General features: G+C 45.9%; 1 protein-coding gene across 2 annotated transcripts in view; it reads left to right on the top strand.

Moving 5' to 3' along the window:
- Positions 1-11,220, top strand: part of trim8b (tripartite motif containing 8b) — a 90,203-nt gene that overhangs the window by 1,355 nt on the left and 77,628 nt on the right. The window lies entirely within an intron of this gene.

Below are 11,220 nucleotides of genomic sequence, written 5' to 3'. Positions count from 1 at the left end.
CCACCCTTGCCAGTCCACCTCCCCCTTGCCAGTCCACCTCCCACTGCATTGCCAGTCCACCCTCCCCTTGCCAGTCCACCCTCCCCCTTGCCAGTCCACCTCCCCCCTTGCCAGTCCAACCTCCCCTTGCCAGCCACCCTACCCTTGCCAGCCACCCTCCCCTTGCCGTCCACCTCCCCTTGCCAGTCCACCCTCCCCCTGCCAGTCCACCCTCCCCTTGCAGTCCTCCCTCCCCCTTGCCAGTCCACCCTCCCCCTTGCCAGTCCACCCTCCCCCTTGCCAGTCCACCCTCCCCTTGCCAGTCCACCCTCCCCTTGCCAGTCCCCCCCCCCTTCAGCCACCATCCCCTTGCCAGCCCCTCCCTCCCCCCTTGCCAGCCTACCTCCCCTTGCCAGTCCAACCCTCCCCCTTGCCAGCCCTCCCTCCCCCCTTGCCAGCCCTCCCTCCTCCCCTTGCCAGCCTCCATCCTTCAACCTTGCCAGCCCTCCTCCTCTCCCTTGCAGCCCTCCCTCTCCCTTACCAGCCCTCCTCCTCCCACTTACCAGCCCTCCTCCCCCCCTGCCAAAGCCCCCCTCCCCCCTTGCAGGCCCTTCTCCTCCCCTTGCCAGCCTTCCCTCCTCCCCTTGCCAGCCCTTTCTCTCCCCTTACCAGCCCTCCATCCTCCCCTTACCAGCCCTTCTCCCTCCCTTGCCAGTCCTCCCTCCTCCTTGCCAGTCCTCCCTCCCCTTGCCAGCCCTCCCTCCTCCCCTTGCCAGCCCTCCCTCCTCCCCTCGACAGCCTCCTTTTCCTCCGCCCCCTCGCAGCCCCCTTTCTCCCTCCGCCCCCTCGCCAGCCCCTTTCTCCCTCCGCCCCTCGCCAGCCTCCTTTTCTCCGCCCCCTCGCCAGCCCATCCTTCTTCCCCCCTCGCCAGCCCTCCTTTTCCCCCCTCGCAGCCATCTTTCTCCCTCGCCAGCCTCCTTCTTCCCCCCTCGCCAGCCCTCCTTTCTTCCCCCCTCGCCAGCCCTCCTTTCTTCCCCCCCTCGCCAGCCCTTCCTTTCCTTCCCCCCTCAGCCACCTTTTCCCCCCTCGCCAGCCTCCTTACTCCCACCTCCCAGCCCTCCTTCTCCCCCTCGCCATTCCTCCTCCGACCCTCGCCAGCCTCCTTCCTCCCCCTCGCCAGCCCTCCTTCCTCCCCCCTCGCCAGCCCTCCTTCTCCCCCAGCCAGCCTCCTCTCCCCCCTCGCCAGCCTGAATACATTTCTGGCACAATAGTTGATCGGTATGTTAGGCAAGTGCTTTTGGGGTTGAAAAACTAAAGCAGTCAGGTTCTTGCCTTCTTCATTAACAGTGTATATTCCCTGCCCCTCAGCTGTTAGAATGATGAGGCCTTAAGCTGAGAGGCTCTATAGATTGACTCAGTGATGTATTAGGCTATAAAACTGAAAAATGTGAGCTCTGTCATGAGCAGATGTCTTCTGTGTGACGCTTTCCCCCTCCCCATCCCCAGTAAACTGTACTGTTAGCATGGAGTTCTGTGATGTGTAGAGAAAAAAAATGAGAGTCTGGAGACTCCTTCTCAAAGCTATAGAACTGAAAGCTTTAGATGGGGGAATTCTGTAATTGCACAGGTTAGAACTGAGAGGCTACGCCTCCCATAAGAACAGCTGACATTTGGAGTGTGCAAATATCTTGTTGAGGAAGGGACGGCAATGTAAGCCTTTTTTATGGTCAAGCTAAATTCTCACATGGCCTAAACTGCCTGGAATGAACTGAGGAATGACATATCTCAGGGGGAGCAGGTCACTGGGGTCTGTGAGGGTAGGAGGGTCTCTGAAGTGGGTGGTAGTTATCCACGTGGACACAATTCTAATTTATATTGCAACACTTTCCGTGTTTTTATGCAGTTCAGTTTTGATGATATCATCAACCCGTTGGATTAAGAATAGTGTCCCAATTTAATGCAGCTTTTAATTTTTTCAATACATTTCAATTTTACTCATGGTCAGATTTGAAGTGAATTCTTGGTTTCATACTTTCTGAAGGATGTGGAAATTGGGGATCAGACAGACCCACATCACAATATACTGGCAGTGCGACTTGGTCATGTGTTGTAAGGCTGTAGCAGCAATGATTCCTCAACGTACTGGAATGTTTTAAAGGCAAACTCGGCATTAATAAGAATTGTTGGTTATCCCACAGATGGAAGTATCCATATATTTTTATAGTAACCCCTGGTTGGTTGGTTTAAATGACTTTGAATCTTATGAATCAGGTCCTTACATTTAAACAATTTGAGTCAAAAACTTTTACAAATTATGCAGCTTTTTTCTGTTTGTCACCATACTTCCTTTTTAAAATAAAGTTGGAATATCTATTCAATTTTTCCAATTAAGGGGCAATTTAGCGTGGCCAATCCACCTAGCTGCACATCTTTGGGTTGTGGGGGGCGAAACCCACGCAGGACACGGGGAGAAAGTGCAAACTTCCCCACGGACAGTGACCCAGAGCCGGGATCGAACCTGGGACCTCGGCGCCATGAGGCAGCAAGGCTAACCCACTGTGCCACATTGCTGCCTTTGTCACAATATACAGCTTTTCGCCCCATCTCCATAAATATACTTAACATTTGGGCAATTTCTTCAAGAGAGACGAATTTTATCAAATCTAGAAGCACAAAGTGATTTTAAAAAGAATATATATTATACCTATCTTGGAGTTACAAATACAATGTACAGAGTGGAGAGGGGAAGAGCCCTGAATCCATCCCCTTGCTTGCTCCAAACACCAATTCAAATTCACATTGAATCCAAATCGTGGTCCCCACAAGAGGAACATACTACACCCAAGCTGACAAGAACAGGCATTGCACCTGATCTCTCGTGCTTGATCCTACGATTATCTTCGCCAGAAGGCCAAGGAGCAACAAAGTGATTATCCTATTGCCAATACTTTCATGTGCCTGGAGTATCTCTGCACTCTCTGCAACTATTTGGGAGCCAAACATTCGTGCAGCATTTAAGTGAGGTTGGGAATGGTCTTTTAAGATTTTAGGGATGTTCATCAGTGTATATCTAGTGGACAGCTTTGTTTTGGAGACCACAGAATGCTGCCATTAGCTAAATGTGAGCACTTTTTTTCAAAATTAGATAATGGCATTGTCAGTATTGTGGACAGATAGTGTGCAGGTGTGGAAGGGAGGAGAGGTCAGATTAAGTTCAAAAATGCAGAATTACTGCCACAATTTCCATGAATTGATGAAGCAAGGCTACCAACAAAAGCGTTCTGCTGGAAGTGGTGGTTTGGGAAGTGGCTCTATTCCCGTTCAGCTTAAGCTTTGTGGGATCATAGAATTAATTAAATCTGACTTCTGAGGGGACTTATTAAGGTTCTTTTGATCTTGGCTCGCAGCCTTATTTTTGAAAGCATTTTCAATTGTGAGTAAATAATCTCGTTGTTTTGCAAAATGCTTTTTCAATTTCTCTAAAGGAACACAGCCTGCCTTAAGGCCTGGAGACGATGAGGGTTTTAGGCAGTATTTGCTTTCTATTGCTTGCTGTGCTTGTGCTGTGCAGCTGTATCTCAGATTGTGACTGACTGAAGTTTCCATGATTTCTGTAACTATGGATCAGATCAGGTAGCCATTTGAAGATGAATCCAGTTTGCTGCTCCATTAAGGATCCAGTGATTGCAAAAAGAAGTGTGGATTTAAATGGGAAGCATAAGCTGTTTAATGAAGACTATTCTGTAACAGCTTCAATAGAACAGAATGAGGTGGCCACATACACATGTTTTGCAGTTTCCCCCTTTTCCTTGTTTTAAAAAAAAAGTTTCCTCAAATTGTTTTGTCAGGAACCAGTGTTACTTGTTTATCTTCAAGTCCACCAATTATGTGTATCCCTAGACAAGCGACGCTTGAATTATCGACAGCAGTAGAAGAAAATGTCCCACAGGCCAATGCTATTTCCGGGCCACTTAACTGTGTGGTAGAGTAGATCAACTCAGTCATCTCGGATAAGAAGGTCAGGGAAGGAGGGGTTGGGACATCTTTCACCAAGCAGAAATTTATGGCTGTTTTTCATAGGTGGATTTTGGTGGTCCCAGCTTTCCAGTCGGCTGCATTCGATAATGCACAAAAACTCTTTTAACCATGGTCAAATTTGATGTGAAGTGACTGAAATGTGATTAATTAATACTCGAGAGTGGTTTGATGTAATCATAGAATTTACAGTGCAGAAGGAAGCCATTCGGCCCATCGAGTCTGCACAGGCCCTTGGAAAGAGCACCCTACTTAATAATAATAATAATAATAAGTAATCTTTATTCACAGTAGGCTTACATTACAAACACCGCAATGACGTTACTGTGAAAAGCCCCTAGTCCCCATTCGGCGCCTGTTCAGGTACACCAGAGGGAGAATTCAGAATGTCCTAATTACCTAACAAGTACTGTCTTCGGGACCTTGTGGGCGGAAACCGGAGCACCCAGAGGAAACCCACGCTGACGCTGGGAGAAAGTGCAAACTCCACACAGGCAGTCCACCCGAGGCCAGAATTGAACCTGGGACCGTGGAGCTGTGAGGCAGCAGTGCTAATCTCCATTTTGTTCCTGCTCTGCAGAGCAGCAAGTACCATGTTGCTTGTCGAGTGCGATGGGCTGCCAGCATTCACATTGGCTGGGGAGAAAAGTGCAGCTTGGGCGGGCTGGCTTTGCAAGATGCAGTGTTCAGGGAAACTGTTGCAAGGCCTGTGATGACTCGCTTCTGTAATGGCTCTGGTTTTTTTCTGTCTTTTTGCCTGGAACTGAACTGTAAACTACCTCTAATCTCTTGCCCAAAGAAGTTTCGTGAGAGTGTATCAATAAGAGGTGACTTTTACACTTTTTGGAGACTGCTTTGTTCTCTTTTATTCTTCCATTGACTAGCCTGCAGCCTAATGTCATGTACACTAACTGAAGCTCCACTCCAAGGGTATTATTCTATGCACCAACTTCTGTTACCTCAAGGAATAGAGCATTCAGGGCATCACGGTGGCCACAGTGGTTAGCACGGCTGCCTCACGGCGCTGAGGTCCCAGGTTTGATCCCGGTTTGGGTCACTGTCCGTGTGGGGTTTGCGTGGGTTTCTCTCCATGTTTGCGTGGGTTTCACCCCCACAATGTGCAGGTAGGGGATTGGCCACTCTAAATGTCTCTTAAGTGGAAAAAATGCTAAATTTTTTTCTAACTTAACAAAAAAGTCATAGCGCACTTGGCGGATTCTCCACCATCGGAAGGCTCCATTTTGTCGGAAGCTTGAGGTTTTCCCGACGGCATGCGGCTGCCCACAATGGGAAACCCCATTGACCAGCCGGCGAAATGGAGCATCCCGCCGGCAGGGTGAAACTGAAATTGGCGTGGCGGGACGGAGAATCCAGTCAAGTGACTTAGTGCTGCCTCAGTTCATAATATTTCAAAAATGTATTTGCTGCTCTGCATCCAGTCTTTCTCTTTGTGACCCTTAGCAAAGCCCAGATTTAGCCCCTGATCACCATCACACTTTTTCATTAAAGAAAATCACAATTTTCAAAGAAGATCACTGAGGAGTTGGAATTCTGGCTTCCCTTCTTCCCTCCCCCAACTGAGGGCCATTTAAAGTGGTTTCCACTGACCCTGTATATGACCAGGGTTTAACGTGGGGAGTTATGATTGTATCCCTCCGTTACACTGTATCTGCTGCACTCTCTAACCCTTTACCCTCCCCTCTCTCTGCTTTGCAAACTGGAAGGAGAGGGCAGGGGAAATGAAACTTGCACTCAGCTTGTTTTCTGAAGGCGTTCTACAAATTGGGATATCAATAAGCGAGTTCTCAGGAAGGGCTTGTTTCAATATCTGCTCAGCAGCATGTAGCTAGAACTGGCTACAGCATCGCACTGGTCACATGAGTCTTGACTGCTTGAATCTGGATAAAGGCAAAGGTGAAAGTGGGATAGCAGCTGATGTTTGCAGTACTTGCAGCCTGAATTAGACCCAATGCCAACAAAATGCATCAAAATGAAGGATGACTACTTGCACCCATCTGAGTAATGGATTAAGGTCGCTTGGCTAAAAGATCAAGAGAAGCGCAAGCCAACCAGAAATGTTGTCCGTATTTTGTTTAATTGACTAGTGGAAAGTAGCCAACTTAAAGCTGTTTGCGCTGCCAAAGTCAATACTTCCTGATCCAATTAGCTACCAATGGGAAGGGTCTCAAGGTTTGCCATCTGTGACCACGTCAGTTATTTTCAGCTGCGTTCATACATCTTTGTCAGTTATTATAATGGGTGTGGTGTATTGCTTAATCAGATAGAGGACAACTAGAGCTTGCTGTGCTATTTACTGTTGACGGTATATCTTTAACCAGAGTTGCCCAGAAAATTGGATATTTGGGAGAGATGACGTATCTTTCTCCCCCTCGCTGTATCTATTTTGTGGGGCTTTTTTCTCTCATTTTGTTTTACTTCATACCCAGGATGTGGGTGTCACAGGCTAGCCCACCATGTCTTGTTTGTTCCTAATTACCCTTGGGAAGGTGGTGGTGAGCTTCTGCCTGTAACTGCAGGTGGTGTATGAAGGTATTCCCACAGTGCTATTTGAGGATATTGACTCAATGAAGATATAGGAACAGTGAAATATTTCCAAATTAGGATGGTGTGTGACTTACAGGTGATGGTGTTCCTACTTGCCCTTGTTCTAATTTGTTGAGTGGGTTTGCAAAGAGATGTCAGAGAACCCTTGACAAGTTGCTGCAGTGTATCTTGTAGATGGTAGAAACTGCTGTCACCTTGTGTTGGTGTGGAGGAAAGTAAATGTTCAGGATGGTGGATGGGGTGCTGATCAGGCTTTGTCCTGAATGATGACTATCTTATTGAGCTGTACTTGTCCAGGCAATTGGGAGAGTATTCCATCACACTCCTGACTTCTGTCCTGTGGTGGACAGACTTTGGGAAAACATGAGGTGAGTCACTTGACTGCACAATATCAGGTCCGACCTGCAGTATTTATGTAGCCGGTCCAGTTTTGGTCAATGGTAAACCCCAGGTGGGGGATTTTGACAATGGACGTGCTATTCATTGAATGATATGGGGAGAGGGTTAGATTGTTTTGTTAGTGATTATTGTTTGGAACATTTTATTTCTGTAGAACCTTGTGGCAGTTCAGCATTCCTTGCTGAATGGTGTTTGCATTGATTCCTTCTCCAGAAATGAGGGTGATCCCACTGGCTGTGAACAGCACTAAAGAACATTGACAGTAAATGCATCTAAAAATTGGTGTACCTTGTTTTGTCTACTCTTAGTGCTTATCTTTATAACAATCTGCTTGTCGGCTCCCAGGGATGGAAGAGCTCTTTCTATATGGAAGCTGAAATATTGCATGAAGCCATTGAAACCATCACTGGTTTCCAGCACTGGATCCTCCATTAAAACACTAATCGACTCTCAGAGCAAACTATTCAGAGTTTGCTTGGCATCTGTCTGGTAATAATGGAAGGAAAGAGAGTCCATCGATTTTGTGTATGTGCCTCTGGGATAAATTCTGGTGGCCACGTTTATCTTGTTTCAGGGCCAAGCAGACAAAGTTTGTTTGAGAGCTGGAGTGGTCTGCTTATTACGTAGCTTTCCTAACACCAACCTGGGGGCAGTGCAAATACTGTCGGGGAGAGTTATCTTCCTTTCTTGGTAGTTATCTCTTATTCTTTGCTGTATCTGAGGTTACACCCAAGGGACAAAACTGGTTTAAAATGAGGAATTTCTAGTTTGGATCTCATGCCTTTGTGTAGGGTGCACACTTCTCTCCCTGAATTCGCATAGCCTCAAAATAAGGGGAAGTAGATTTAGGACTGAGTTTAGGAGGAACTTCTTCACCCAAAGGGTTGTGAATCTATGGAATTCCTTGCCCAGTGAAGCAGTTGAGGCTCCTTCATTACATGTTTTTAAGGTAAAGATAGATAGTTTTTTTGAAGAATAAAGGGAGTAAGGGTTATGGTGTTCGGGCCGGAAAGTGGAGCTGAGTCCACAAAAGATCAGCCATGATCTAATTGAATGGCGGAGCAGGCTCGAGGGGCCAGATGGCCTACTCCTGCTCCTAGTTCTTATGTTCTTATGTTCTTATGTTCTAATTCATACAACTGTCTTCTACCCCCAAAAACTTGCTCATTCTCGCTGCCATCATGTGTGCCCGGTGGACCACCTTAAATTGAATTAGACTGAGCCTGGCACATGATGAGGAGGAATTAACTTTGCCCAGGATCTCTGCTCACAAACCCGCTTCCAACTTCTCACCTAGCTCCTCCTCCCACTTGCCCTTGAGCTCCTCCACCGGGGTTTCCTCTGCCTCCTGTAGTTCCTGGCAGATATCCAACACCCTCCCCCACCCAGGTGCCGGAGACCACCCTGTCCTGTATCCTCAGTGGCAGCAGCGTCGGAAAGGCCACTACCTGATTTTTCAGGAAGGCTCGTACTTGCAGATATTTAAAGGCCTTTCCTGGCGGCAGATTAAATTTGTCCTCTGGCGTCTTCAAACTGGGAAAGCTTCTGTCTATGAACAGATTTCCCATCCTTCTGATGTCTGCCCTCTGCCAGCTCTGGAACCCACCATCCATCCTACCCGAGACAAACCTGCGGTTGTTGCATATCGGGGTCCAGACCGACGCTCCCTCCACCCTCTTGTACCTCCTCCACTGTCCCCAGATCCGCAGTGTCGCCACCACCACAGGACTTGTGGAGTAACGGGTCAGCGAGAACGGCAAAGGAGCTGTTATCAAAGCTCCCGGCCGGTGCAGATTCAATGGGCTGAATGGCCTACTTATGCATTGTAAATTCTATTATGACAATTACCAAATGTCTTAATAGTGCTTTACAGCCAGTGAAGTACTTGAGTACTACACCCAATTTTTACAGAGCAGGGCTCCCTAATGACCAATAATGTGCTTTTGTGATGTTGACTGGGGATAAATAATGACCAGGACAACGAGGATAATTCCCCTGTCCTCCTTCAAAATAGTGTGACGGGATCTTTTACATCCTCCTGAGGCCAGGCAGGTCTCATTTAATGTCTGATTTAAAAGACAGCACCTTCAATAATGCAGCTCTATTTCAGTACCACAGCAGTGTTGGGCCTTGACTTTTGTGCTCAAATCTCTGATGTGGGACTTGAACCTTCTGACTTGGAGGAGAGAGGACTACTAACTAAGCAACATAATGGCAAAGCCATTCAACACTCATTTTGGAAAATAATTTAAGACCAAGCTAATTTAAGGTTCTGATTTAGTGGGTGGTATAATGGTAAAACGGCCGGTAAGAAATTTGTACACATAGAACATAGGACAGTACAGGCCCTTCGACCCTCAATGTTGTGCTGACCATTTATCCTAATCTAAGATCAACCTAACCTACACCCCTTCAATTTATTGCTGTCCATGTGCCTGTCCAAGAGTCGCTTAAATGTTCTAATGACTCTGACTCCACCACCTCTGCTGGCAGTGCATTCCACACACCCACCACTCTCTGTGTAAAGAACCTACCTCTGACATCACCCGATACCGCCCTCCAATCACCGTAAAATTATGTCTCCTCGTGACAGTCATTTCCGCCCTGGGGAGAAGTCTCTGGCTATCCACTCTATCCATGCCACTCATCAACTTGTACACCTCGATCAAGTCACCTCTCTTCCTTCTTCGCTGCAATTTGCAAAAACTACTGACTCCCTCATTCTCCCTGTGCTCACCAACCTAATTTCTCTTTCCCACATGACAGTTGCTTTTTTTTTGAACCATTGCATCTCCCTTGTGCCAAAACCACATTTCTGCTTTGCATAATTCCTACATAGAGAATACATTGTTTTATATGAACAAAATTATGCATCTGCTCAAAAAAGCTCGAGTGCAAGACAAACTGTCTCCTTGAAAATTTTGATGAGGTAAGGCCCTGAAAAGCTGGAGATTAATTGAATTTGGGACATAAAAATAATAAATCTCTGAAAATAGAACCCATCCATAAATTCCCCAGCACAGGATGTCAGTATGTAGCAATATAGTGATAGAGATAGCTAGGGAATATACTGATCTGATGTGTATAGCTGAGAAGGGTATCCAGTTATAATTCTGGGCAGCAATGATCTAATCAAATCATAAACCATAAAAGTAAAGACCTCAAGCTCCCTATATGGATATAGGACCTCCAAAATTGAATTGTAGCCTGAATTCCATCCCTTGCATCTCTCTTTCTCAATGTTTTACAAGGGTTCTAAATTAAAATTAAGCTCTCTCTGATCTTTTATGGCAGGTTTCTTTAGTGTCAAAAGGCACAGTGCTTAGTGATACAAATACAAAGATACCGTAAAATGTGGGGGGCATTTTCCCCTGAGCGTAATTCTGATCATATGGAAGGTACTGCTGTATATTCCCTTTATTTTCTATGACAGTTTATGACTTTATATCCCTGCAGTATTATCCCTGCAGTATATATTGTATCACAATATTCAAGACTGGTGACTGTTGCACCATCTATTCAGTTTCTGCTCCCAGTACATAAATGTCTGTGTACTTGTGATCAGACAAAATGACTGGTATCTGGTTGTTTGTGATTTAAAATCTATTGACTTGTGATGTTTTGACTAAAGGTTAATTTCAGTGCTGGAGCCTTATTTGACATTCGTGTTAAATTGCCGTAATCATCTTTTTGCAATAATTTCTTTCCATCTTGCAGTTTAAAAAGTAAAATTGAGTTATAGTGCAAATTAATTAAACCTTTCAGCTTAAACGAAGATCCTTTCCTGCAGTTTGTAATTTTCAACGGTAGCAGTACATTGGAGAACTCTATGCACCTCCCATACAAGTTCCAATATTCCATGACACCTCGGTTCCTTAATTTTCAAAATAAGTCTTTTTGTCATTGTTTGTCAGCACCTTCTTAAGATACGTGAGGCAAAATGCTGCGGATGCTGGAAAACTGGAATAAAATCAGAAAATGTTGGAAGTAATTCAGCAGGTTTGATGAATTCTGATGAGAAGTGATTGACCCAAAATGGTAACTCTGTTTCTCTCTGCTCATATGCTGCCAAAAGAGTATTTCCACCATTTTCTGTTTTATTGCCACAGGCATTGATTTTTGGACTTGAATTCTGTCTGTTTTGCCTGCATTTTTATCACTGAATTGAGGATGTAGTCTGGAGTTCTTTCTATGGATAATTAGGACTATGGGTCTATGGTGACTGTCAAACTCCATTAAGTT

The sequence above is a fragment of the Scyliorhinus canicula genome, chromosome 16, assembly GCF_902713615.1.
Source record: "Scyliorhinus canicula chromosome 16, sScyCan1.1, whole genome shotgun sequence".
Classification (NCBI taxonomy): domain Eukaryota; kingdom Metazoa; phylum Chordata; class Chondrichthyes; order Carcharhiniformes; family Scyliorhinidae; genus Scyliorhinus; species Scyliorhinus canicula.
Note: the sequence above shows the minus strand (reverse complement) of the source record. Positions and strands in the feature narration are given on the sequence as shown.